Raw genomic sequence first — 4986 nt, 5'->3', positions numbered from 1 at the left:
CAACCTTCTCACCTAACCACTACCGGTGCGACCTCTACCTAAGAGCCACTCTTAGATATGAGAACCCCTCTCACTCCCTCTCAATCACACTCCCGTGTTTACAATCAAATCAAAAACACACCAGAGATTGCTCTCTGAACAAAAGAGATCAACTCTACACACTAGAGATCAACTCTACACACAAGAGATCAACTCTACACACAAGAGATCAACTCTACACACTCAGGTCCAACACTTGATGTTAGGGTACCATCAAGGTGGCTCACAAAACACTCAAGTCCCAAAACTCACAAAATAACTCTTCAATCCCGGACTTGGTACAGAACTCGTGCAGCCTCCATGTTTTTATAGCAGTGTGTGGGTCTGGGCTGCAACAGCTTGTGCTGGATGAGATCTATCATTCTTCCTGAAAATCTGCACTTAAAGAACTAAAAGATAACGTTTGATCTTTTAGTTTTTATCTTTAATCTTTAATCCCTGAACGAACTCTTCTAGTTTGTAATTCGAACTTTAATTATCTTTTAATTCGTTCCTAAAGATAGATCATCTAATCTCTTGCTAACTGCACAATAATCTGTTAAAGATATAACAGATTTATATGTCCAGTATTTTCGGGCAAGATGTCCTGGACATCGTATCCGACATCGTGGATCCTGCAACTTCAATGCTTTCAGCAACTCCAGTATTTTCGGGCAGGATGTCCTGGACATTGTATCCGACATCGTGGATCCTGCAACTTCAATGCTTTCAGCAACTCCAGTATTTTCGGGCAGGATGTCCTGGACATTGTATCCGACATCGTGAATCCTGCAGCTTCAATTCTTCATTTGACACTTTATCTTGCCTTGTGCATTGTGCAGCCCGATCTTATTCTTTGACATAACGTTGGACATCATGTGCAGCAACTCCAGCTTTCCTTCATTGTCTAAGTGCTTATGTTTTAACAAAATCTTAGCCAATCTTTTAAAACTCAGTAGAGCTAAGCACTAACATTCTTCATCGTCTATTTGAACTTTTCAAACATGAGAGCCACTTCATCATATGTGGATCCATAAGAGTTTTCTGATCCATTAGATTCATGTATCTACACTTTTAGAGCTTTGGACAAGCTTTTATTTTCTTCTCTTTTGAAGCTTGTCTCTTCAAATTTGAGGGCAGGTAAAGTCTTCTTTTGTATATGCTTCCTGATTTCAAGGTGGACTTCATGGACTCTCAAGATGCCCAACAACTTATCCTATGCAAGATTTTTCATATCTCTTGTTTCTTGGATGGTTGTGGTCTTGGGTTCCCACACCTTGGGAAAGTTGTCCAGCACCTTCAAGTTTATTTGAGCCTTGGAGTACGTCTATCTAAGAGCCTCCATATTGTTTAGAAGCACTTGAAGTCTTCCAAAATGTCATCCACAAACTATTCATCCTTCAGGGTGAAGCTTTCATAATGTTTGGTTAGAGTCGTCACTTTCCTCAGTCTGACATCTTTATTGCCTTCATAGTTTATGCTCACTAAGTCCTATATCTCTTTAGCAGTTCTCAATCTACAGATCTTGTTGTACTCATTTTCTGATAGGGCACATGTCAGACTATATCTGGCTTTCGTGTTGAGCTCCATAATGGACAAATTCTCATTTGCCCATTCAGCTTTAGGTATGGGAATGGGAATATCCCCATTGGTAATGATGATCTAGAACTATACTAGGTGGACTTGATGTAAATCTCCATTCTATCCTTCCAGTAGGGGTAGTCTTCTCTAGTGAAGCCTGGTGGCCTTATGAGAGATGTCCCCTTAGTGATGAACAAACGTTCATTATGTGCCATTTGGATCTTTTCCTCTACACACTGTTAAGTGCTCAACCCTTAAAGGTTGAGCTTTGATACCAAATTGTAGAAGCAAATAACGCAAGAAGGGGGTTGAATTGTGTTTTTAGAAATTTAAAAAAATTACTAAGACTAAAAACACAAAAAAATTACTAAGACTAAAAACACATTTATCATCTAATGTAGATAGACCTATAAACACTTAGAGATTAAACTATGTTTGATGATAAAAACAGTTTTCTTTGTAAACCAAAAAAAGATATAATATCTAAAAACAAATTCAAACCCTTTGTCAGTTAAAGTAAAAGAGAGAAGCACACAAATACTTATATTGGTTTCTCTTAAACATGAGACTACGTCTAGTTCTTGGCAACCACCAAGTTTCAACTAACTTATCCAAGTTACAAGTATTGTTCACTACCACTTCTGTCTTTTAGACTTGCAAGCTCAACCCCAAGCTTGACTTAAACCCAATATTCTTTATCCTACCAGGCCACTATTGGCTCTATACAAATTAGCAAGATTTGTTAGAAGATTACGCATCGACTAAATATGTAATCGTTTTACAAACAAATATATCACTCAACACTTTTAGTGTTTTCTCTCAAGGTATACAAGGTGTTTTGAGAGCTTAGTGTCTTTACAAGAATTTACATAAAGCTTTACAATAAAGAATGAAAGAATAAGATCTTGTACATAATTCATGTCTTATTTCTTCAAAGCTTCATCTATATATAGCCTTCATCTCCATGTATTCGTTGTCTCACAACGATTGGATTATTTACTTTGCTCTTCATCTGAAGTCTTGAGCCCATTGGAGCATTTAATACTTATATTAAATGAACATCCCTTCTTCATGCAAAGTCCATGCTGATAGGCTAGCATGTCTTGTACTCAAACAGGAAAGTCACTTCCTTCATCGTAAAAAGTCTACAATAACCAAGTGCGCCTTTTGATGAGGATCAGCGTCTTTCAGACTATGGACTTCATTTATTCTTCATAGGACTTTGACAGATCCTAAAAGAATTTTTTCTACATGAAAGAATCTTAGACACAAAGTATTAAATAAAGGTCTTAATGCACTACTTAAATGCTATACCAGATCGTCTTATGAGTGCATCATTTGAAACTTAGGACGCACAAATACAGATCATGATCTGATAGCATATCAGACCCAACTTTTATCATTTTTATTTATTTTCGTCTAATCACAATAATTAGGAGTCTTAATTCCTCTTTAAGACATAAATGTCTTTTGACTTAATGACTTTTCTTTTTTAAGTTCCCTTTGTCTCTTCCATTTTTTCATATTTTGGAGAACTTTTTGACAAGAAAATTCAAATTTTCATTATCCGAGTCATCCAAAGGGTCTTCATCACTAGCTTCATGATATGAAGTACTTGTCTTCAAGGCCAATCTATTCTTCTTTTCAACTTCTTCTTCCTCTATTCTCCCAAGTTATAGCTCATACTCCTTTAGCTTGCCAAAAAGTGTAGCTATGATCATGGTTGTTAAGTCTTTTGATTTTGATATAGTTGTACTTTTAGGTTGCCAAGATCTATCGAGACTTTTCAGAACTTTTATATTAAGCTTCTCTCTTACAAAAGTCTTTCCTAGAGCCAACAAATAGTTCACAACATGTGTAAAGTGCTTTTACACATCCGAAATGCTTTATCATGACAACATTCTAAACATTTCATATTCTTGAATGAGGATGTTCTTGTAGAAGCAAAGCTTCCAAGATTATTTTGATAATGCCAAAGATTTTTAAAAAGATACATTCAAACAAGATTAAAGAAATCAAGAAGATTCAAGAGAAGACTCAAGATATGCAAAAACCTCAAGAAAAACATCAAGATAAGTAAAAAAAGAATTTTTCAAAGAAAAGATTGAATAGCACAATTTTTCCAAAAGAATTTTTCAAAGAAAAATCTTTTATCAGAGTTTTTACTCTCTGGTAATCGATTACCTTAAGGCAATAATCGATTACCAGAAGCCCAAAATAGTTTTATAACTTTTTCACAAAGTAGTAATTGATTACCATGGGCATGTATTTGATTACAAATGTTTTTGAACGTTGAATTTCAAATCTCAAGAGTCACAACTTGTGACAAAATATTTTCAAAATAGTGTAATCGATTACACAATATTCGTAATCGATTACCAGTGGTTCTGAATGTTGGATTTCAAACTTCAACATGAAGAGTCACAACCTTTGATAAAATAAATTGTGTAATCGATTATGAGTGACTGGTTTTGAAAAATAAATTGCCAAAGAGTCACAACTTTTAAAGTGTTTAGTTTTTGCCAAGAGTCACAACTTTTAACATGGTTCTTCAAAAGCCATCAAATGACTATAAATATGTGACCATGGCACAAATTTCAAAATATTGATTAACACTAATTCTCAACATTTTTCTAAGAGTTTTTGTTCAACACTTACTTTTTCAAGAAAAGTTCATTGGACAAAAACTTGTGCTATTCTATTTTCTTCCTCTCCTCCATTCTTACAAAAAGTTTTTCAAGAGACCTACTCTTGGTGACTGTTTTCAAGAGAAGGTCTTCTTGGTTGCAAACACTGAACACAAGGGACCAACGTTCCTTGGGTTCATTACAAGAAGTAGGATTTGCTTCTTGGTTGATCACTGGACACAAAAGGCCAACGTCTTTGGGGTTCATTGCAAGAAGTGGGTATAACTTCTTGGTTGTTATCACTGGACACAAGGGACCAACGTTCCTTGGGGTTCATTGCAAGAAGTGGGAATAACTTCTGGGTTGTAATCACTGAACACAAAGGAGGGAAGTCCTTTGTGGTTCATTGCTTGTAAAGGATTTTACAAGGATAGTGGAAATCTCAAGCGGGTTGCTTGGGGACTAGACGTAGGCACGGGTTGTGGCCGAACCAGTATAAATCTGGTTTTGCATTCTTTCTTTCCTTAATCTCTTTTACTTTCTGTCGTGTTTATATTTCTTTAAGTTTACTTCTCCTTATTTGTTATTGGAGTAACTTACAATTAAAGAAATAATTGAATCTAGGGAATATCTAAGAAAGGGAAATTTTCAATTAGGAATAGTCAACGAAATCTTAATTCAACCACCCCTTCTTAAAATTTCTGAGGCCACTTGTCCAATAGTTCTTTCTTGCTCTCTTGACTTTGGTAGTTCCTTCATG

The sequence above is a fragment of the Glycine max genome, chromosome 8 (assembly GCF_000004515.6).
Source record: "Glycine max cultivar Williams 82 chromosome 8, Glycine_max_v4.0, whole genome shotgun sequence".
NCBI classification, from domain to species: domain Eukaryota; kingdom Viridiplantae; phylum Streptophyta; class Magnoliopsida; order Fabales; family Fabaceae; genus Glycine; species Glycine max.
Note: the sequence above shows the minus strand (reverse complement) of the source record.